The sequence below is a fragment of the Mirounga leonina genome, unplaced genomic scaffold (genome assembly GCF_011800145.1).
Source record: "Mirounga leonina isolate KUSES-001 unplaced genomic scaffold, KU_Mleo_1.0 Mir_166, whole genome shotgun sequence".
NCBI lineage: Eukaryota > Metazoa > Chordata > Mammalia > Carnivora > Phocidae > Mirounga > Mirounga leonina.
This window is the reverse complement of record NW_023270418.1, coordinates 4,594,748-4,616,892: the sequence shown is the minus strand read 5'-3', so window position 1 is coordinate 4,616,892 and position 22,145 is coordinate 4,594,748. Positions and strand designations below refer to the sequence as shown.

The following is a 22,145-nucleotide window of genomic DNA, read 5'->3' as shown; positions in this document are numbered from 1 at the left end:
CTTCCTTCCTTCCTTCCTTCCTTCCTTCCTTCCTTCCTTCCTTCCTTCCTTCCTTTCTTTCTTTCTTTCTTTCTTTCTTTCTTTCTTTCTTTCACAGAGAGAGACAGCGAGAGAGGGAACACAAGCAGGGGGAGTGAGAGAGGGAGAAGCAGGCTTCCCGACGAGCAGGGACCCCCAAGCACGGCTCGATCCCAGAACTCTGGGATAATGATCTGAGCCGAAGGCAGACGCTTAATGACTGAGCCACTCAGGCGCCCCTGTTCTACAGTTTTTTAAAGATACAACCAATTGTGTTCATACTCGTGGATAAATCCAGGCCGAGTGATCTAGAGCTTAGGATACCCCAAAGAGTAGAAGGCAGAAGACATAGGAGCAATTTTGTCACAACTGGATACCAATGAGATGGAAGATACAATATACAAGAGTGATAAGCTGTTATAATCTATTTTACTGAAAATAATTTTAAGGCTGGAAAAAAGTACAGGGTAAATGTAAATTAAAAAAGAAAGCAGATACAAATATTAATGCCTGACAAATTAGATTTCAAAATAAAAATAATTAAATGAAAGAATTGTGTGACTTTTATTGATTAAGCTATCTGTTTTGCCCTTACAGTATAAGCCCCAAATCATTATGTAATAAATAGAAATCATTTTGTAGATGTATATGTGTGTATAAGTAAAGGTAGATTTTAAGTAGATATAGATAGAAAGATAGGGGGTAGATAGATAATAGAAATAGTTGAAAGGAGATAGTAATGATTTTTCCCTTACGAGTGTTTGCAACATACCTAATATATATTTATATAACCATTTATTTATCTATCTTGCATAGGGTTTTTAAAAAGTGTCCTCTAGATGCTATATTTATAAGAAAAATACAGAAAGAATCCATATTCCTCTGTGCATAGTTAAGGTATGGCATGAATGCAGTTGAAGTTATGCACAGCAGTGAGTTCCAGTGTAAATATAAGTCCACTTTAAACTCAAACTTTTCTTGCTTAATAAGTGGCTCATTAATGGTAAGTGGCTCATTTAAAAAATTGTCCTGGAAAAAAAAAATCATCTTCCATTTCATTAGTGCTAGATGTTTCCTTTTGCCTATTTCCCTGAGCTGACAGTGCCTGGTGTTAATCACTCTGTCAAGTTCAGATTGTACCTACAGTACTAGATAGAAAGCCAGTCAAGTACTCACTCTTGTTCCACATCACCCCCTTGGCAATCTCACTCTTTCCTTGATAGTCAATTAATTTGAGAAATGTTTCTGCTCTGAGTTTTTCTTTCCACTAGGATTAATCTAAACATAGACTTGTTTTCCCTTTTATCTACTCAGCCAAATCATGGAAACTGGAGCATCTCTCTTTGGTGTGTTGTAAGACTTCTGATCACATTTAAACACATTACTTAGGGTTGGAAAACATGACATTTGGAAACTCAAAGACAAAATTACATTTGCCTTTCTCCTATCTTTGTGTGTACACTCAGTAAATTTTTGTATAAATTATATCTGGAAGTTAGAAGTAAGAACTATCAGGGTTTTTTATTTTTAAATGTACAGACGGTAAAGAAATCTTCCAAGCCCCTTTACAATATGTGGCTTTCCATTTCAACAGCAGCTCTATGAGATAGGTAGTAACATTCTGACTTTTCAAATGAAAAAATACAGGATCTATGATATGAAATAACTTGTACAAGGTCCCCAAATTAGTGACCAACAAACTTGAGTTTTAAACCCAGGCTTTAGCCTTTAAAACCTATTTTTTTTCTAATTGCACCCTATTATTGTTTCATCTTAAATATACATTGCCACAAGAATGAAAAATTAAAGACCAACTCCTCTTCCAAACTCTGTTGTTCATGGCAGATTGTGCTGAGAAAAGCTTTCATAAATGCTAATCTTGACCATCAGGAGAGGTGTATACTACCTGCCAGGCAAATGTAAGTGCTTTGAGTCAGCTGTGGTGTTTGTTTTGTTTTTTAATTTCATTATTATGGACTACAAAGCTTTGAAGTTGGAACACTTAACCCCTACCATCATGATTCTATGGATTTGATGAAGTAATACACTTGTTTCTCTCTCCATGCTGGAAACAGTGACTTAACCCTGACTGGTGAATTTTCAAAACTAAAATCTTCCTCTTTTCTCTTCTTCCTGCTGACCTATACCTGACTGCAGGTAAAATGCATTTTAGTTGGCTCTCTGCTGTGTGGTAGGAGGTCTGCACCAGCTATGGACTGGTGAGTACTAATTTAGCACTAAAGTGAGTTATCAAGCCCATTTTGCTACAAGGCTTATTCCCAATCTACCATTTAGTAGTACAAAAGTTGATACATTTTCGCCCATCTGTATAACTCCTGTGTCTACCCTTTTTTTTTTTTTCCTAATTGGCTAGAGAAATTACTGACTGAATCCTTTCATGATCTGATCCATACTACTTCCTAGGCCTAATATTTAACCCATCTAGCCTCAGCCACTGATTCTGCTGTACTTGTTTCCTGTTCTTCCTAGAAGACAGTCTCTTCTTCCTCAGAATTTTTTACTTGATACGCTCAAGTCTCCTTCCTTTATATGGTTATCTAACTAAATTCAGATCCCTCCTGAATGTCACATGAATACCATGTCTGATTTTCAACATAAAAATAGAAAACCTGGGGCACCTGGGTGTCTCAGGAGTTAAGCGTCTGCCTTCGGCTCAGGTCATGATCCCAGGGTCCTGGGATCGAGCCCCACATTGGGCTCCCTGCTCCGCGGGAAGCCTGCTTCTCCCTCTCCCACTCCCCCTGCTTATGTTCCTGCTCTCGCTAACTCTGTCTCTGTCAAATAAATAAACAAAATCTTTAAAAAGAATAGAAAACCTGCTGTAATTATTACTATATTTTTCTACCTTTTATGCTTGACCAATTGAAATTGCATTATATATTTATTTGTTTGCTTGTTTATCTCTGCCACTAGTATATAAACTTAATGAGGGCAAAAACTTAAGAAAACTTAGGCTTTTTTTCTTTCTTGCTAGATCTCCCAATGCTTATATTATGTGTGTATGTGTGTGTGTGTGTGTGTGTATACAAACACAGTATATCTCAAACATCTCTCTCCCTCTTGTTTCAGCCAATTCAAACCTAATTCATTCAATTTTGGGTATCCTTTTGCTATTTATTTTGCCAGCAATAAACTTTATTTTATATCCATTGGCAACATCCATAAATTCCTGACACAGAAGAGAATGCTAGTGCCCATATAAAATAGATACCTTGTTACTTTATATGATTTATATGATTTACTTAAATATTTCTCCAATACCATTTGGGAGTATATATGTATGTATTTTTTAGTTATAAATATGCTGCAATAAGTATTTGTATGAATTTATGTTTGCCCATATTTCTGATTATTTGTTTGGAAGAATTGCTGAGTAGACAACATCTGACAGTTCTTTAACTGTCAACTTGATTTCTTTGGGATTATAGCAATTTGCATATCTCCTGACAAGAATATGCCTCTGTGTGCACATCTTATAATTTTACCTTGCCATTCATTTAGTCTGTTAGCTCCATAGGTGAAAAATATTTCAATATAATTTAATTACTGAAGAGGTGGAAGTGTGCTCGCATATTTATTGGTCACTTCCCTTTGTTCCCTGGAAAATTGCCTGCCCATGTCCATTTAAAAGTAATCAGTATACCAGAAAGGTAAATAACTAATGTGTGTGTGATTGTGGATAAGAGCTCTTCCAGTTACTAAAATATTTACTTTAACTCTTGTGCCTCAGGGACTATGACGGCTTTTTTAAAACAACTATACATCTAGATTTTTATAAATATAGTTCAGACTCATGCCTCCATAGACAAAAGTTCTTCCTGCCAATCATTCTTATCCTGATATTTATTCATTTGTATTCTTTAGAATATGAGATAAAAGTCTACACATTTCTTTGTTCTGTTACAGCATACTCTTGACTGCATTTTCATAGTTTGTGGAAGTCCTTAGAGAATAATATGTCCTCCTTATAATCTCTTTATATGAGGCTCATAAATTTATATGCCTAAAAATAAAAACAAAAGCAATTAAAAATATAACTGTACCTTATTATAAATGGTTTTAAGACTAGTTCTGTTCATTGAAAGAATCTAAGGTGATTGTGATTAATTTTCTTGGAAAATTTGGATTTCTTCCCAACATGTGATTCTATGTTTTTGTTTTTGTTTTTGTTTTATTTTTACTCTGGACTCTTTTTTTTTTTTTAAGAAACTATTTTCCACCAACCTTATTTCCATTTTGTTTGCCTTTGTGGAAGCTTAAGGCCACTCAGTGGTTGTTGCTACCCATTCAGTGGCCTGGGCAATGGGAGCTGTGGACCAGTCTTCAGCGGCCGGCTGACCACTCTAGGCTTCAGTAGGGAACTGCTGAATAGGCACATAAAGCCCCTGTATGCCTTCAGACCAATCTGTAACTTCAGGTTGATGAGCAGTGAACTCAGGAGCTGGAGCAGTCCACTCACCCTGAAATTCCTTCTTGGTCACAGCCTTCTCATCAGTGGCCTGCTTTTCCTTTTCAGTCTTTTCAGGATCTCTGTAGAAGTAGAGATCAGGCATGACTTCCCATGGGTGTTCATGGGAAATGGTGCCAGGCAAGCTGAGAACTTCTGGGCCGGCATCTACCACTTCAGACCCACCGAGTGAGCTCCCTTGTTGTTGCAAGGGATGGCAATGTTCACATATCACAGAGGAGAGTCTGTGTTACATAGAGCCAAGGTAGGCAGGTTAATATAAGATACCTCTGTAAAAGCCTCTGGGAGAGGCTGAGAGCCCTGCAGAGGCTGGTGGTCAGCCCTGGGGTCAGTAACCACCAGAAGTCTTGGCTCCTGGAAGACTGTTTGGATCTGATTCTGAAGCACCCAGCAATAGGAGTGGCTCCAGTAGCATCAGCAAACTTCAGCACAGCTTGTTGGCCAGTATTCCTGGATGATATGACGTTGACATCATCTGAGGTTTTTTTTGTTTTTGTTTTTGTTTTTGTTTTTTAAAGATTTTATTTATTTATTCATGAGAGACAGAGAGAGAGAGAGGCAGAGGGAGAAGCAGGCTCCCAAGGAGCAGGGAGCCCGATGCGGGACTCGATCCCAGGATGCTGGGATCATGACCTGAGCCAAAGGCAGACGCTTAACCATCTGAGCCATCCAGGCGCCCCAGTGTTTTTTTTTTTTTTTTCTTAAGATTTTATTTATTTATTTGTCAGAGAGAGAGAGAGCACAAGCAGGGGGAGCGGCAGGCAGAGGGAGAAGCAGGCTCCCCGCTGAGCTGGGAGTCTGACGTGGGGCTCGATCCCAGGACCCTGGGATCATGACCTGAGCTGAAGGCAGACGCTTAACCATCTGTGCCACCCAGGCACCCGACATCATCTGAGTTTTATGTGGTAACAATAGCACGAGCTGCCAGAAGCTTCTCCCAGGTTTTCTTCTGATTTATGATGTAGATACCATCACTTTACCTTTTGGAAAGGATGTACTGTTCCATTTGGAAGTCAAGGTTGGTACCACCTAAATGGGTTCCTGCTGCAAGGAGTTTGAAGACATGCTCCTCCTGATCATTTGCAGGCTATCAGGATCTTTGAACATCGTGAAAGTTTCCCTCTAAGTTATGATGGGAACACAGAACAATGCCCCGGGTTGTGTAGAAAGGCTTTACTCTGAACTTTTTAAGTCAGGCTTGTGGCTACTCCAGTCTTGACCTTCTCACCCCAGGTCTCAGAACCAGGTTCCCTTTTTATCACCCTGTGTCAGGGATACGTCTTATCAAACATGGTCTTGTACTTGATTTTCTAGAACTAGTAATGTTTTCTAGTCCTGTCAACACCATGTCCCTTGTATTTTCCCCTGGGATTTTATTTCTGTCACTTATTTCCAGATCACTATGTACTGACTGCTGACAATTATCTGTGACTCCACTCTTTGTGTTCCTCTTTCAGAATTAAGCTGGCTTGGGTCTGCCTGGTGTCTAGTCTTTTTTCAGCCATGCTATCAAGAGTTCCTTTCAATACTCCAAGTGGGTGTGTTCTTGCTAGGGCCCGCTCCACCTTAATGTGGGGTTCCAGTACAAATTATGGCCTTGCAATTCAGCCTTACTCTACTGTAGCTATGCAATATTTTTGAGGAGTAAAGAAGCATGCTGAATCTGCCAGGGCCAAGTTAAGTTTTTATTAGAGATATACTTATTTCTCTTTTAAGTGACTTTTGTTATATGCGTTATATTTCTTAAGTCACCCCTCTCTTGTCATTGACAAATCCAAGATTATCAAAAATTGTTCATCCTTTACTAATTGATATATACATTTTGATGCCAGAATTTCATGGTCATTGAAATGAAATGCATGGCAGCCCTGCAGAGCCAGCAGCCTGATAAGTAGTGATAATTATTTGTCCCTAGGACTTAGATTGAGCCAAAATCATATGGAATACCTATTTCTTCGAGGTGTTTTGTGGTTTCTAAGCTTTTCTTATAATGTCAGTAATGAATAACCTAGAAACTTAGACACATTTAGCTGCTATTAATATAAGGAAATTATGCTTGGTTTAGAAGGAAATTAGTTATGCACATGGGCTTGAAGGATCTCCTCTTGTTTTGTTAAGGCACAGAGTGCCAATTAATTATATCTATAGCAACCATGTAAGTTTCCAGAAAATTATTGGGTTAAAGAGGACTTTTGACAACTGAGTTTAATTTATTTTTATGTCCTATATAAATGTTGTATATTTCTTATACCTATTAGATTGTTTTAAAAATGCATAGAGCTAATACAAATTCTATTTCTGACTCTTAAGAGTTCTATGGCACAGAGATGTTGACTGGGTTTGATATGAATTGAGGAGAATTTTAAGTGGCTTATGACATTTCAATTTGAAGACTAATATGCATCAATAACATCAGAGATGTGTTGAAATGTGTGAGTACTGAGATTGGGGGAAAGGAAAAAGAAGGTTAATGAAAAGGGTCAGAACTCCTCATTGTGGAGCAAATTTTGAAGTGATTTCTTTCTCATGAATAATGGAGCTGGGCTTCAAAATAAATTTCAGTATATATATAGTAAAATCCACCATGCTCAAAATTCAAAGTGTTTTTCTTTGCGAGTAAATTAATTTTGGTTTAGTTTTATGTCTTTTAAATATTTTTTTCCTATTTGAGTCAAAGAAATTACATAGTCATTTTTGACAGGCCCGAGAAGTCTCTTTAATCAAATGAATTGTAAGTTTATTTCCATTACCCTAAAATGTAACAATTTTATAGATGAATACTTATAAATATTTGACATCATCTGTGAATAAAAGGGTAAAACCTTGCTCTATTGATTTAAAATCGAATTTCATTTATGTTGTTTAGCAGCACCCATTTTTTCCCATAGGTTGTTCTGAATAATTGCAAAGAATTATACATGCATCCTCTTTTATTTGCAGAGAATTAGTTAACAGGATAGTTAATAAAGGAAATTTTAGAAGTTTTTTTTAGGAAGTGAATAAAACAGATGAAAAGGAATGGGGAAGAAAGAGAAAAGATAAATATGTAGAATAAGGTAAAAAAATACATGCTGACTCTATAATGTCTTGTGTGGTTGAAAGTAGAAATAGAATTAATAGAATTAAAATACATGATAATTAACTTGAAAGTAGCACGATAATTTGTTGTGGACCAATCCATTCATTGAGAACAAATAACCAAGCTGGAAAAAAATAAGACAAAAATTATATTTGAGAGCATACCACAATAAAAACTTATTAAGTTATAATTTTGATAGAGAAAGGAAGCTAAGCAAAATGAGCCAGACATTTGGAGACACTTTTCCTATTGAAGTTCTTTTCCAATTTGATATGGGGGGTTGGTGGGGGGGCTGGTTCTTGAGCTGAGAAACTAAGCAGAAATCTGAGGCAGAACATCTGAGTGTCCAAAAGGCATCTTCATTATTTCAGGAGATCGTAGAATAAAAATGAGAGTTGAGCTCCTGTCATAATAGAGAGGCTCTATAAACACCCAGGATTTTCTACTAGAATTCAAAAGATATATCCAAGGAGTAAACCTAGACTGGAGATAAACCTGTTGTCAATGAAAATAAATTTGAAACACCTAATTTCTCAGAAGATTAAGGTAATCTACTCCTAACCAAGCTGTCTGCCAGAAGAAACATAAACCCTATCTAGAAGATACATACACAGATACCAATGAGCTACATGGTTTTTACCTACAATTCAAACAACTCCACAGAAACATTTCTAGGTAAGATGAAGCAGTTTGCAACAGACTAATGCTCCTGTTACACCTAATAAAGCCAAATAAATTACAAAATCATATTTTTAAAGGCATCAGAGGACTTTGGGGGCAACAAGGCCTGGATGAGCTAAAATGCAAAAATTCAAATTTTTCTCTTGACTATAAATGAAAAATTCCCTAATAAATATTAGCTAATCAAATAGAGTGATAAAAATGAACATTATTAACAAATAGGGTTTATAATGATGTACTGTATGGTGACTAAATAACATAATTAAAAAAACCAAAAAACCCAAATAGGGTTTATTTTAGGTAAGCAGACAATTTATCATTAAAAAATCAAACACTCCCACTGCTTGTGTTCCCTCTCTCACTGTGTCTCTCTCTGTCAAATAAATAAATAAAATCTTTAAAAATAATATGCCTTTTATGAAAGATAATATGTACTTATTTTGGAATAATTTTCAGATCCACCCTAATCAAATTAATTTAATAAAGACCTCTCCTACCAGAATTCTCTCAGCTGTACTCAGAGAAGTGACTGTTAAACATTCTTTGTGTTTTCTTGTAAGTAAGTGTATATACAGGTGAATATATAATATGATATATGACATAATTATTTTCAAGAATGGGATTATTTTATACTTATTATATACATCCCTTGTCTGCATAAATGATCTATTTATATGTCTCTATCTATATAAAAATGTACTGATACATAAAATGATATATCACCTTTAAAAATTCTTATTTAACTATACCATGGGTACACAAAAATCCACTCATCATAAATGTACAAGTCAGTGCTATCACAAAACAACCAAACCTCTGGAATTAGCTGCAGTTCAAAAAACTTAAAACAGAAGCCATGACAAGGATATATAAAATTTGTTTTGTTTGTTTGTTTTTGTTTTTTATCTTGTAAAGAGAAGAAGCCAATATCCCTGATGAACATGGATGCAAAAATTCTCACCAAAATACTAGCCAGTAGGATCCAACAGTACATTAAAAGGATTATTCAACACGACCAAGTGGGATTTATCCCTGGGCTGCAAGGTTAATTCAACATCCGCAAATCAATCAATGCGATACAATACATTAATAAAAGAACAAGAACCATATGATCCTCTCAATAGATGCAGAAAAAGCATTTGACAAAGTATAGCAACCTTTCTTGATCAAAACTCTTCAGAGTGGGGCGCCTGGGTGGCTCAGTTGGTTAAGCGACTGCCTTTGGCTCAGGTCATAATCCTGGAGTCCTGGGATCGAGTCCCGCATTGGGCTCTCTGCTCAGCAGGGAGTCTGCTTCTCCCTCTGACCCTCCTCCCTCTCATGCTCTCTGTCTCTCATTCTCTCTCTCAAATAAATAAATAAAATCTTTAAAATAAAAAAAACTCTTCAGAGTATAGGCGTAGAGGGTACATACCTCAATATCATAAAAGCCATCTATGAAAAACCTACAGCAAATATCATTCTAAATGGGGAAAAACTGAGAGCTTTCCCCCTAAGGTCAGGAACACGGCAGGGATGTCCACTATCACCACTGCTATTCAACATAGTATTAGAAGTCCTAGCCACAGCAATCAGACAACAAAAAGAAATCAAAGGCATCCAAATTGGCAAAGAAGAAGTCAAACTCTCACTCTTTGCAGATGATATGATACTTTATGTGGAAAACCCAAAAGACTCCACCCCAAAACTGCTAGAACTCATACAGGAATTCAGTCAAATGGCAGGATAGAAAATCAATGCACAGAAATCAGTGGCATTCCTATACACCAACAACAAGACAGAAGAAAGAGAAATTAAGGAGTCGATCCCATTTACAATTGCACCCAAAACCATAAGATACCTAGGAATAAATCTAACCAAAGAGGCAAAGAATCTGTACTCAGAAAACTATAAAATACTTATGAAAGAAATTGAGGAAGACACAAAGAAATGGAAAAACATTCCATGATCATGGATTGGAAGAACAAATATTGTGAAGATGTCAATGCTACCTAGAGCAATCTACACATTCAATGCAATCCTTATCAAAATACCATCCACTTTTTTCAAAGAAATGGAACAAATAATCCTAAAATTTGTATGGAACCAGAAAAGACCCCAAATAGCCAGAGGAATGTTGAAAAAGCAAAGCAAAGCTGGCGGCATCACAATTCCGGACTTTCAGCTCTATTACAAAGCTGTCATCATCAAGACAGTATGGTACTGGCACAAAAACAGACACATAGATCAATGGAACAGAATAGAAAGCCCAGAAATGGACCCTCAACTCTATGGTCAACTCATCTTTGACAAGGCAGGAAAGAATGTCCAATGGAAAAAAGACAGTCTCTTCAACAAATGGTGTTGAGAAAATTGGATAGCCACATGCAGAAGAATGAAACTGGACCATTTCCTTACACCGCACACAAAAAGAGACTCCAAATGGTTGAAAGACCTCAATGTGAGACAGGAGTCCATCAAAATCCTAAAGAAGAACACAGGCAGGAACCTCTTCGACCTCAGCCGCAGCAACTTCTTCCTAGAAACATCACCAAAGGCAAGGGAAGCAAGGGCAAAAATGAACTCTTGGGACTTCATCAACATAAAAAGCTTTTGCACAGCAAAAGAAGCAGTCAACAAAACCAAAAGACAACTGACAGAATGGGAGAAGATATTTGCAAATGACATATCAGATAAAGGGCTAGTATCCAAAATCTATAAAGAACTTCTTAAACTCAACACCCAAAGAACAAATGATCTAATCAAGAAATGGGCAGAAGACATGAACAGACATTTTTCCAAAGAAGACATCCAAATGGCCAACAGACACATGAAAAAGTGCTCAACATCACTCAGCATCAGGGAAATCCAAATCAAAGCCTCAATGAGATACCACCTCACACCAGTCAGAATGGCTAAAATTAACAAATCAGGAAACGACAGATGTTGGCAGGGATGCAGAGAAAGGGGAACCCTCCTACACTGTTGGTGGGAATGCAAGCTGGTGCAGCCACTCTGGAAAACAGTATGGAGGTTCTTCAAAAAGTTGAAAATAGAGCTACCCTACAACCCAGTAATTGCACTACTGGGTATTTATCCCAAAGATACAAATGTAGGGATCTGAAGGGGTACGTGCACCCCGATGTTTATAGCAGCAATGTCCACAATAGCCAAACTGTGGAAAGAGCCAAGATGTCCATGGACAGATGAATGGATAAAGAAGAGGTGGTATATATGTACAATGGAATATTATGCAGCCATCAAAAGGAATGAGATCTTGCCATTTGCAACGACGTGGATGGAGCTGGAGGGTGTTATGCTGAGCGAAATAAGTCAATCAGAGAAAGACATGTATCATATGACCTCACTGATATGAGGAATTCTTAATCTCAGGAAACAAACTGAGGGTTGCTGGAGTGGTGGGGGGTGGGAGGGATGGGGTGGCTGGGTGATAGATATTGGGGCGGGTATGTGCTATGGTGAGCGCTGTGAATTGTGCTAGACTGTTGAATCACAGACCTGTACTTCTGAAACAAATAATACATGTTAAAAAAAGAAGAAGAAGATAGCAGGAAGGGAAGAATGATGGGGGCAAAATTGGAGGGGGAGATGAACCATGAGAGACTATGGTCTCTGAGAAACAAACTGAGGATTCTAGAGGGGAGGGGCGTGGGGGTTGGGTTAGCCTGGTGATGGGTATTAAAGATGGCACATACTGCATGGAGTACTGGGTGTTATACGCAAACAATGAATCATGGAACACTACATCAAAAACTAATGATGTATGGTGATTAACATAACATAATAAAAAAAAAGGAAAAAAATAAAGAGAAGAAGAACAAGTTTTCAGGAAAACATAATATAATTGCCCAATCTGTTTTATTTACTCTTATCTTTAAGTTTCCTTCAATATTTTCTCAGGGATCCAATATTGTCTTTCTTCTCTTCACAATAGTCTAAACATTATGGCAGAGAATTCCATCTCAGCTCTACATTAGAAAAGCTGAACTGTTACTGATCTTGGAAGTATTAGAATTCAAATTCCTATGAAATATAAGGTTCAAATCTTGTCACCTTAGAGACTTGAATTGCTCATTAATTCAAGAGGAATTGAAAGCACCTTGCAGCAATTGGTGAGAAGGTCATTGATTTCAGGGTAACCTTTGAATGGTTAAAAATCTGTCTCGTGTTCCAGAGCAAGGGGAGCAGTCTAGGAAGGAACCACATGATTCATGGATTAAGTCAGCATAAATTGAGTCAGCTAGGGTTGAATGTTGGACTCATCTTTTTGGGCAGTGTCAGGATAGTCTTCTGATCACAAAGAACCTTAGGTTAGTACTTGGCCTTGGGGACTTTATCAGTTCATCTTTGTTGGGAGATCCAGCCCTCTCATCCCTCCATTGGAATTTCTCAGTCCCTTTTTAGTTTCCCTGGTCTCTGTTGCCACGGTAACAATTCAGAGCCCCTACTGTTTAGTTTATCACCGAAAAGGCAACATTTCAACATTTTCTAACACAAATTGGCAAGATACGTAGCTGCTGGCAGTACTATCTCAGTGGGACTCCTGGTAATTTAGTAGGAAATGTGTGGTAAGGCAATTAGAAAACACCAGTAGATAACTGAACATTCCAAGTATACGAAAATGTCTTTGGGAGATTTGCTACAGTACTTCTAGTGTTTGGAATGCACTGCAGTTTAGTAGCAATCTTCAATTCATGGAGCACTTTTTGTGTGCATACAGACATCACCCTGACTGTAAATTGCATACAGACAAATTGACGGGATCTCTCACCTCAAGGAACTTGCACTCTATTGGTAAAAATAACATATATCCAATCACAGTTAAACCAAGTCTTAGTGTGTGAGCAGAGAGATGGGAAAGTCTGTTCTGAGTGAACAATTCTAGGAAGGCTTCAAATAGGCGATAAAGTTCTATGTGGCCTCTCTTGCATCTCTCACAGTAAGGTTATGGGGAGGACACTGGGGAGACAGAACTACAAGAGTAAAATGAAAACATGGACGTCCTTGGGCCAGATTTGCTAAAGAAAGGCAGAAAGTCCCCTATGAATTCAGAGTACATGTAAATAGAGTGGCAGAAGATAAAACTGGAAAGGTAGATAAATATTCACTTCCATATATTTTACACCAATGTTTCAAATGACTCTATGACAAAAAGCTAATTTTTTTTTCCTAATAAATAACCACAGGACTGACAAAAAAGAAATAGATTTTCTTTTATTCAAGTTGAAAAAAAATCCAAATATTATTAATACTACTACTAATGATAATAATAATATTAATACAGCATCAACTTGATGCTATAATAAAATATAACATTAGGTCGAATCATATAAAATGATCAGTTTGGGAAGCATAAAAGCTTGATGTCCAATGTTTACATAAATTTAATACATAACATAATACATAAGCATTCTATATGCTTAGGCATTGATTAATTCACTAATTTATACTTTTGCAGAGATTTTTAACATTCAAAGACATTTACAAAATTGCTTTTTCCTCGAAATAAGTGGGTCCCGGAACTGCATACATGTACATTTACATATACATTTTATCCCTGACAGCTGTACTAGTTGTATGTGAAGAAGTTGTTCTTGAACAGCACTGGGATATTTAATGTGTATAGTTCATGAACAGGAAAGGACATATCTTTGGAGAATAAGAATATCAGTTCGCACTCATCCAGGCTGCACAACATGTTCGAATGATGGAAACAATGGACTAGAAGACCTTGTGACTCTGATGGTTCTAACTCAATAAAATTGAAAGTTCTATAAAGCGTGGTTTTTCTATACTTTTCTAAGGGCATGTTTCCTGCCATATTACTAGGGCTTTAAATTAAGCTGAATCACGCTGTTGGTTTTGGTTTTGTTTGGCTTAGAGTTTGTTTTCTGAAAATATGTGCAACTGATCGCTTTCTACTTTGAAGCCAAAAATAACTCATATTACTGATTGTGCCTGGGATGAAAGTAGAAAATATGGGGCTCATGGGTGGCTCAGTCGTTAAGTGTCTGCCTTCGGCTCAGGTCATGATCCCAGGGTCCTGGGATCGGGCCCCGCATCGGGCTCCCTACTCCGCAGGAGGCCTGCTTCTCCCTCTCCCACTCCCCCTGCTTGTATTCCCTCTCTCGCTGTGTCTCTCTCTGTCAAATAAATAAATAAAATCTTTAAAAAAAAAGAAAGTAGAAAATAACATTTCACTCACGAAAAGGGATTATTTTTGCCCTTATTTAGAAGAAAGATTATTTCCCTTAGACTAATTTCCTGGTAGAATTTTAGAAATTTTGAATTATTTAAAATACCAGAGTTTTGTCTTATTTGGGGTTAAGTATGTGTGCCCTTCAAATTGCAAACTGTTTTACAATAAAAATGAAATTTTACAGAGAAGAGGTGAATGTAGGTTCAAGGGACACATTAATACACAGTAATTACAGCTACTTTCTTCATTCCACTTGTTTTTATAGATGAATAGAACTACAACAAATGACAAACTTAGTAAAGGTCTATTTGAAAGCTATGTAACTTTAGCTATATAAATAAGAAACTCCCCCAAATTGTTTTCATTACTAATGTATAAAAGCATTCCCAGAGGCAAACTGCAGATGAGATTTTCACCTACAGACCAGAGATTCAGCAGAGCCTGGAAACATGGTTCTAGAAGGGGATGGTAGTAGGTGTAATATACTACATTCCCAATAGAGGGTCATTTACAGAATGTCACCCTCAGAAGTGCCTCTTAATTTTTTGATCCTTGTGCCACCAAGGAAAACATCCAGACAGATTTCTAAACCTCAGCATAGCAATGATTGCCTATGGAGTTGATGGCTGTGTAGTAGCATATCTCTTAGGTGCTCGTAGTATGATTTGTTAGTAGAAAATAATAGTGTGATAGAAAAGATAGTGTATGTCTTTAACGCAAGAAGGATTCGAGTGGTGTTCTAGGCAGAATTCTAAGCTGATCCTCAATAACCCATGGCCTTCTGTAATCCCCTTAAGTAACTGTGAACATGATGAGATACTACTCCTTTGATTAGGTTACATTATATGGCAAATGTGAAGTGATATGGCCGTACTGATATTTTATTTCCTCATTAATAATAGAGATGTAAAGAAATACTATGTGAAATGTTCCTTGCACTGTGTCTGTGACAAAATAGTACTGAATTATAGCTACCATCATTAGTATTAACATTAAAAAAATTATATCATTTCATGACTTTAACTCTGCACATAAAATTAACATAAAAAAATTCTATCATTTTCATGGTTTAACTCTGCACGTAAATATTACCAAGCTACCCTCTGTAAGAAGGCTTCCTTGATCTCTAAGACATATAATTTTGAGAGCTTTTTTATATGCATTCAATGCAGTATTTGTCATATTCTAGTTTATATTCTGGTACTAATTCTGGTTTCTCCCTTTGTTGTACTCCGTTGTCTACCAAATTTAGTAATTAATCAAGTACTACTGATTCTACCCCTGAAATATACATATATATATATATTTTTTTTTTTTTTTTCCCCTCTCTCATGTCTTGTCTGGATTACTATAATGGTGTAAGGACTAGTAAGGACTAATCTTTCTGTTACTAGTTCCATTTATAAAGTGAAGCATAGAAAATTAATAGTGAAACAGAAAACAAAGAAACAGGGCTTCTCCACTTGAAGTGCAATTGGAGGCTCATATCACTGAATGCCCAGCTCCTCCTTGTTCTCTGCCATGACATTTGAGAAGTCTTTAAGTTATATCTAAGCATCTGTGGAGCTTAGTTTGAAAACCCCAAGTTTATGGTGTAAAGCCTAAATAAACCCTCTGACATCACAGAAAATTTTGAAGTTACCTGGGACTACTGAGGTTGAGACATAAAAAATTTCAAACATTACAATCTCATCATTAGCCAAATGTGAAGATGGATAGTAACATAGTAAGTACTGTACCATCAGAGATCTGAGTTCCCTTTGAACATTTCATAAGAAAAATATCTTGATATTTTGTACTTACAATTTGCCCAGATATTTGAAGCAAATTTTCAGTAGATCACAAATAAAATTGATACATAAAATCCTTAAAACTCTGGAAAATACAGTTTTCATGTGGAACTATGTTTTTTCCTTCCTAGAAATTCTCTTATGCTCAAAGCCAAGAAAGATTGAGATTTAGGAACCCCAGAGCATATATTATTTCTCAAAATCCTCAAAACCTAATGTTGAACTTCAGATTCTAAAAGCCAAGTGGCAGTTTTGCTTTTTCTTTTGGTAAAAATGTGGACTGAACAGAGTAAAAATGAAAATGGAGATGTAATCTATCCATAAATAGTAATAATTTAAGTAATTTAAGTAAGACTTTTCTATCATGTGCCAAGCATTATGCCTGGTGGCAGAGATTCAGTGGAGACTGGCATAGATGTGGCTTGAAAAGCCAAAATACTGTTGTGTGTGTACCTGCTTCAAACTATCAGTTGGTTCTTATTGTTGATGTTTGTTGTTTTTACGGTTCCTGTTTGATTTGATGTATACTTTATTCACTGAGCTCCAGGTATAAACTGCATTGCTTTAGAGCCCAATATCAATACTGTTTTTTATTCCAGAGTGTTTATTCCCAAATACTGAGTTTTCATTGAGCTGCAGAGATACGTGATAGAATTATCTGCACAGGATTAAAATATATTTATAGTATGGTTTTTAAAATAAGCTAGGATATTGTATGAGTTTAGAGTCAAATAATATTTAATATATTTTAATTTACTTTTTATTTAATTTTGAAAATACTTATTTTATCTCACCTTCCTTGTTTTTAATTTGTATTTCTTACTACCAGTATCATATGCAAATTTATTATAGAGAAGATCCTGAAATCAATCTATCTTCTCAAATATAGTACTTTTTCATGTGATTTAACCTTGTAACTATAGTAGCTGTATTCTGACCTCACCTCCATATTGTGATAATTATGTTGTTACTTAATTTATGGTATCAGGTTCCATCCTGTACACTGTTTTCAAGAGCAGACTTATTCTTGTTTTCATGCTCCTGTCCAGAGAGCCTCCAAGTAGCAAGATTTTTGAAAATAAGTTTTATTATAAAGCAAGCTCCATGAGGACAGAGATTTTGTTTCATTTATTATAATAGACAATGCCAACAAGTGTTTCTCAAGTGTGTGTGCACACTGAGATATATTTGGTCAATGGAGGTTGAATGAATCCCTTCTAGGGCAGGGCCTACCATTCTTTAGTCTTCCCAGTTTTGGAATTTTTGTAGCAACCTATTGACAGACCTTCCTGATGTCATCTATTCTGAAAGGGCAGGACTATGAACTCAATCAATTTTATAAATATTTACTAAATTAAAGAAGTTATTCTCCTCTTGACATGAACTTCCCTGGGAAAAATCCTCCCATAGACAAGAATACCATCTTGTCAACCTATTAATTTAAGTCTGTATTTTCACAAATCACCTGTCCTCATGCTTTCCTGTTTACACATCTTTCCATTCATGACAACTATATGGCCTTTTGAGAATTTATTTCAGTAGAACAGGTAATTTTATTTTCCATGTTCCAGTCTCTCTTACTAATACTAATAAAGGCCTTTGCTTCCTGTGCCTCTGTTTTCAGCTTCCTAAATGATGTGGGTATAGCTGTCTACCTTGCTTATCAATACCCTTTGGTTAATGTGGCCTGGAGCATCAGGTTAGATGCCCTGCTAGATTCATGGACCTGTTAGACCCATGTAGACCCATGAGGGAGAAGCTTCTTACGTTTCTATCTTTGAAACATGGATCAGAAATCAGGGCTTTGGAACATTTCTCTAATTCCAATTCCATCAAGCAGAGTTTGTCTTTTCTTGCTATATTTTGATGTATACTTTAAATATCTTACAGTTTTATAAATTATACCTTGATAAAGCTAAGAAATATTATACCTCTGGACTGTTGGGTCTCAAACAATGGTGAAATACATATCCACTGAATTTGGTTAGTTTACAGTTTGGGCTAATATAAATTCTATTGCTATTATCAGTTGTGTATATGTCATATGGTGTACGTATGCAGACACATAGAAGTGGAAGTACTGGGTGCTAAGGCAGACATAACTGACTAGTAGCTATTACAACTGGCTGTATCAGTAGTAATGAGTGTTTCTTTTGTTGAAAATTCTTGCCAACACTTGGTGTCATTGGTTTTCTTTTTGCTGGTTCAATTAATTTCAGCCATTCTTCAGGAATTAGGGTAGTAGCTCATTGGAACTTTAAATAGTATATCCTTGATGACTAAATATACTGAACATCTTTTCATATAAGATGTTTTCTTACTCAGGTGTTTTCATCCATTAGGAGAGCTTTTATGCTTTCATTTTTCTCAATATTTTTTTTTAAAGATTTTATTTATTTATTTGAGAGAGAGAATGAGATAGAGAGAGCATGAGAGGGAGGAGGGTCAAAGGGAGAAGCAGACTCCCTGCTGAGCAGGGAGCCCGATGCGGGACTCGATCCCGGGACTCCAGGATCATGACCTGAGCCGAAGGCAGTCGCTTAACCAACTGAGCCACCCAGGCGCCCCATTTTTCTCAATATTTTATTATGAATTTTTCAAGCATAGATTAATGTTGACAGATTTTCATGGTGAAAATAAATATAGCCATTCCCTAGATATGACCATTAATATTTTACTATATTTGCTTTATCACATTATAGCTATTCATTTAATCTCTATCCAGTCATTAATGCATTCTATTTATTTTGATGTATTTCAAAGTAAATTAAAGTAAATTTCAAAGTAAATTAAAGAGATCAGTATCATTTCTACTTTTGAAGGTTGTTTTTGAAGATTATACGATTTTATATTAGACGTTTATTCTTTTACCATTTGAAAAATGTTTTCTGTTTTCCATCATTTCTTTTGATCAGTCACTTATCAATCTTATGTTGCTCTTTGAAGGTAATGTGTCTTTTTTTTTTAACCGCATTGAAAAATTTATCTTTGGGGTTTTATCTTTAGCAGATTTATTATAGTGGATCTGAGTACTGATTTATTTTAATTTACATTGCTTGAGTTTGTTGTAGCTTTATAAATACCTAGCTTAAGGTATTACATATGCTTTGGAAAATTATTGTTCTATATCTCTTCAACTATTTCTTCTTCTTCATTTTTCCCTGCCTCTATGGCACTGTAATGACACTTGGTCAGGCCTTTTGCCCACAAGATCATAGGCCTTTTATGAATTTTTCCCATTTCCCATTTTGTATATTAACCTGGCTATGTTCTTCTGATCCTCTCCTCTGCTGTGTCTAGTTTATGTGTAAACTGACCCATTTTAGGTCTTTTATTTCAACTATTACATTCAAGGTTTTTTTTTAAACTTAATTTAAAAAATAACTGCTCTTCTTTGGAAATATCCTGAACTGTCATCTGTTTTCTTGAAACATGTAACCATAGTTGTTTTAATGTTTATTTTTGAAAACTGCAATAACTAGCTCATCTGGATGTGTATTGTTTTTGTTTTTCTCTCTCCTGGTTCAACTTGTTGCGATGTGTGGAAAATGTTTATAAAAATTGTGGAGGTCTGTATGGTAATATATTCTTTCCCCGCGGGTCTATCCTATTCTCTGGTAGGTTGCGTAAGTGAAGTCAAGTCACTTTACTCCAATTAAAAAACAAAAACAAAAGTAATCTATAGTTGGCCACAGTTATTATAAGGTCAGTGATCATCTCCTCTTGCCCTCTCCAAATGAGAACTCATTTTACTTACCAGGGACTCTCATTCTTGGTGAACCGTCCATCTCTCCCTCTGCAATATTAAAATCCACTCTGGTTTTGAGCAGCATTTTGCTGAATGTCTTGGCCTCTTGGCCTGGTGCAGCTTAAGATTTCAGCAAATGCTTCAGATGGAAGAAAATACAGTGTTCAGCTTATTTACTTGCACTTCTCTCTTGGGAATCTTGGCCCTTCAGATCTGCTCTCTTGATAGCTTCACACTCTAATTTTTCTTTCGCCAGCCTATGAGATAGCCCAAAGCTATGCTAACTTCTCTGCTTCTTAGCTGAAAGTCTTCCATTGAAATCTTATCATCTTTCCTCTTCCTAAGTTTGGGCCAAATCCTGAGCTTTCAGAGTCATTTTCATCCACCCAGGTGCCTTTTCTCTGTGATCTTCTATCCTCAAGTTCTCATTGTCTCAAAAGCCCCTGTTGCCTTAAAATATGATATTTTTGTTTTGTTTTCTTTTGTATTCAGCTTTTTCTCTTCTCAGAAATAGTGTTTTTCTGAAAGGATATCTATCGTAATTAGAAATGGAAGACCCAAGGATTTAATTTATGTAAAAAATATTGGTTCAAGAATGAATGGAGTTTTTCTTGATTTCAGGGGCTGAATTTTGACCTATATTAGAATGGGCTGAACAACATGGTATCTGTGTTAGATAGATCCTTTTCTCTCTGGCTCCCAACACTCTTATACCTAGCCACATACAGATATAGATGGAGGCAAAAAGTTGAATGAGGTATTTTCACTCAGTTTTCAACAACTGGAAATGTTCAGGAGTTAGGCAAGAGGAGAAGTTTTGTAGTATCTTCAAGGAAAAAACTATATGGCCCTGGAACTAAGAGGTCTCAATAGAAGACAACTTCACTTATACTACTTGATTTTTGTTTGTTTGTTTTAGCTTAGGTAGTACTGGGAACCAACATCCTTAACAATGGCATCAGGGTTGTCCTGCAGGATACCAGCAGCCATGGTAGCAACATAACTCAGAATTCAAGTGGCTTTTTGGACAGAAAGCATCCAAAAGGATGCTGAGAACAAATGTATGATAAGAATGTTGATTAGTACCTGAGAGACACAATCAGGGATGCCAGCAGGCTAGTGGGAAATGAAGTAGCATGGGAGGTAGAAAGGTTTAGTGAAAGTTGGTGAAATAAAGAGGTATTCTGTTTATGCATTTTTAGCTTTAATTTTTGAAATTCTGACTCAAAGTCTATCTCATTTATATAGTATAGTACAAAAGATCTTGATGATCTCTGACCACACACATTCTTTTCTTTTTCCCTTTACCTACATTAAAATTAATTTTATACATTCTTTTAGTTTGTAATTTCTATCTGTATGATTAAAGAGAAACATATGTGGTAATACAGTATGCATTATTTTTTTAAAGGATTTATTTATTTATTTTAAAGAGGGAGAGAGGAAAAGAGTGGGGGGAGGGGCAGAGGGAGAAAGAGAATCTCAAGCAGACTCCCCATTGAGTGCAGAGCCTGATGGGGGGCTCGATCCCAGGACCCGAACCAAAATCAAGAGTTAGACGCTTAACTGACTGAGCCACCCAGGGGCCCTTACAGTGTACATTATTATCCTATTGTTGCTGTAGCAAATTGCCACAAACTTAGTGGCTTAAAACAATGAAAATTTATTATCTTGCAGTGTTAAAGGTCAAAGTATCACTGGACTAAAGTGAAAGTGTCAGTAGGGCTGTATTCCTTCTGGATACTCTAAATGGAAATATCTTTCCTTGTCTTTTCCACTTTCGAGAAGCCAACTTCATTCTTTGGCTCATGACCCTGTATATCACTCTGTCCTCTGCTTTCATTGTCATAAGTCTTTCTCTGATTCTGACTTTTATGACTTCCCCCTTATAAGGACCCTTATGATTACACTGAGTTCACTCAGACAATTAAGAATGATCTTCTTATTTCAAGATCCTTAATTACATCTACAGAATTCCTTTTTCTATTTTCAGTAATACATTCACACATTCAGGAGATTAGGGCCTGGACATACTTGAAGGCCATTGATCTACCTACCACACTGAGTATAGAATTTCTTTTATATTCCTCCTAAATCAATTAACAAACTATTCTAAAAAGAATAAGGTACTCCTAATATGT

At 36.4% G+C, this 22,145-nt stretch overlaps 1 pseudogene; it reads right to left on the bottom strand.

Annotated features, from left to right (window-relative positions):
* Positions 1-4,295: 4,295 nt before the first annotated feature.
* LOC118016247 lies at positions 4,296-20,994 on the bottom strand (annotated as a pseudogene).
* Positions 20,995-22,145: the final 1,151 nt, after the last annotated feature.